Source organism: Trachymyrmex septentrionalis, unplaced genomic scaffold (genome assembly GCF_001594115.1).
Source record: "Trachymyrmex septentrionalis isolate Tsep2-gDNA-1 unplaced genomic scaffold, Tsep1.0 scaffold60, whole genome shotgun sequence".
Classification (NCBI taxonomy): Eukaryota; Metazoa; Arthropoda; class Insecta; order Hymenoptera; family Formicidae; genus Trachymyrmex; species Trachymyrmex septentrionalis.
The window spans coordinates 3,861,047-3,864,051 of record NW_017305779.1 but is presented as its reverse complement, the minus strand read 5'-3'; positions in this window follow the sequence as shown (position 1 = coordinate 3,864,051).

Here is a 3,005-nt window from a genome sequence, read left to right as displayed (position 1 = left end):
TTTTTTTTTTTTTTTTTTTTTTTTTTTTTTTTTTTTTTTTTTTTTGGTTCGTGGAGAGTACAATCACGAGAACGCGATGGATCGGACGCGAGCAAATCCCGCTCGATGCCACCTGATCGAGCGATCACGGAGAACTGAACACTCAGGACGCTGAACGCCGGAACGCTTCGTCTTGCTCCTCGACGTTGCTCATTGCCGTAGAGCGGGACAGAACCGTGACAAGCCTGATCGGTGCCCTCGACCGAGCCATTCATTGTCAGTTTTCTATATCTCGATTTCTATTATCGTGCTTTCATTATTTCCAATAATATGCAAGACTTTCCGATATAAAAGTCGTGCGAGTTATTGTCCTAGTTCTAAAAATGAAAATTGAAGCCAAATGTAAGAGAGGGGTGACAGAACCAAAAATCGAATAGATCTGTGCAGTTACTATTATATTATCTTATTTTATATTTATTTTATATCTTCTTTGATCGAATACTGTTAAATCCATATGTAATGTCAAATGAATGAAATTTTATATATAATTTATTATACTTGAGTTATTTTTAATCATTTCTACAAGTTTCGCCACTGCACCTACTCAACATTAATTTAATTAAAACAAAGGGTTGAACAATTTTAACTCAAGAAATGTAAATTAAGTTTGACTGAAATTTAATTTACTAACACAATAAATGCATACATCAATCTGGACATTGTTTACTTTGAAACTACCTGCAGAAATGGATTGATTTATATTTTGACACTCATAGAAATTAAAAATAATAAAATTGAGTCACCATTACTTCTTTGTTATTTACCAGTAAATAACCATACTTGATTAGGATTGAATTTTCCGCATATTCTGCTTCTCGATCATTTCCGATAATAAGATTTGAATGTCTATAATAGAATAATCCCCCGATAAAGAATCGTTTTGATTGGGATAGCTATGTAGAATTCTGACAGATTTTATTTGTCACCTTTATAACTATATAAATTATTGCATTTTGAAATCTTGATGACATTAACATTTTTTTAAGCATTTAATAAGTCCCCGTTATTTGCACGGAAGAGATAAAACTTAAAAAATATTTATATATACGCAGATGGTTTCCATTTTAAGTGCACGTTTAATGATATAATTGTAAAAGATAATAAAACAGAGCGCTGTATTACGTAAAATAAGCAAGCAGAAAAAAACAAAATAATTAAATATAAAGATATCTCGATTAGATTGAAAGAATCCAGTTCTTTTTGATCGGAAGTTAAAATTGTGATATTATTAACTCATTTATCGGATTGTGTGTGTGCGCTATTGTGTAATAAAATATTCTCAAATTCGTCATAACGTATCGATTACCTGCAGTAAAATCGATATGAGTTTAGCGTTCAAGGTTGAGAAATAACTTGTCACTTGTAACGAAGTTACAGATAGAATTATTTTTTTCAGTAACTGTAACTTAACTTCGCTTCTTTCCTCCAACTACAACTGTGATTTAACTTACAGATTATATTTTTTGATTAATAGTAACTAATTTACATAATTACATTTACACACTTTATATATTTCAAACTTTTTAACATACGCTGACTAAAATAAAGTGCTTAATGTGAACAATCAATAATTATTTTTTGCAATTAAAAAATATCTTTTTGCCTGATAATCATTAATTAAGCTTCAAGTAAGTAGCTTTAATTGAAAAAAAAAAGCTTCAGTCTTGTTTATCTATTTATCAGAAGATAAAGAAGAGCGAAACTTTAATTAAAAATTATCATACATTTATTATTCAAAATTTTTGATTTAAAACTACGTGTTTTTTATATTAAATATTGTTTATATTAATAATTTTATATTAAATAGTTAGCAGTATATCAGAGCAAATAAATTTCTTGCAAATATTATAAAGGATTAAATATATGACAGATACATGTAATGAATTATTACAATATTAAATTAAATTATGAAAATATAAAGGTTCATATTTTATCGATTATGCGTACTTGTATTTTTCTAAAATTCTAGTATATACAGTGAGCTCTGTAATATATTGGAACACGTCATCGAGGAGTGGGAGTGTCCCAATTTCTAGAAAATATAACACTCTGATGCAAAAATTAGTACTTTTCTTTTTCAGGGACTTGCTAATTGTGCTATTTGCAGAAAAGAGTCAGAAAGACAATTAGTATATTTATTTGCCTTCCTTTTTTCCATCGGGCCGCAGTTTAATTTCTATAGTTTAGTACAGGAAAGTACGCACGTTCCAGTATATTCTGTATATTATAGAGCTCACTGAGTATATGTGACGTAAATTGTTATTATATACTGTAAATGCGCACTACTATCGTTATAAGCGCGTTCTGAATATGGGTCATATGTATAAAATTAATCTATACTGTACTATATATTTCCCATACAGTACAGAATTTGCAGCAGTGTTGTTGCAACTTTTGTGCTATAGGGATTTATTTTATTTGGGTCATATCAATTTTAATCGACAATTAGTCCATTAATTGGAATTGGCCAATCGCAGCTGAAATGATAAATGCGGTTAATCAATTCAAATTGACTGATCATCGCGATTAAAGTTGATCGGAATTGGTCGAAGTGGCCCTATATTATTTTGTTTTCACTATACTATTGTAATAGAATTTTAGAAATTAATTTCAAACATAAAAACTCATTTTAAATAATCTAAATACTCTTATTATATGTATTACGAATATTATCGCACGCTAACTTCATTACGAGCGTGCTCTGAATACAAGTCAAAGTTTTAAATTTTCCAGTTGACGTAACGCAAACGAAATACCGGAAATGCCTGTTCCTTTCTTACACAGGTGTCTATTGTCTATCGCTTCCGGAAAAGCGAAAGACCGATTGGCCATCTCGAGTTATTCCCTAGCGCGTTTATGTGCTGCGCGCAAAAGCCAATGAACATTCTGCGCAATTCAGAGTAATTTGAAATTTGTTCGCGTTGCTTCAAATCTTCAAAAATTCTTACATTTAAATCAAGATAACT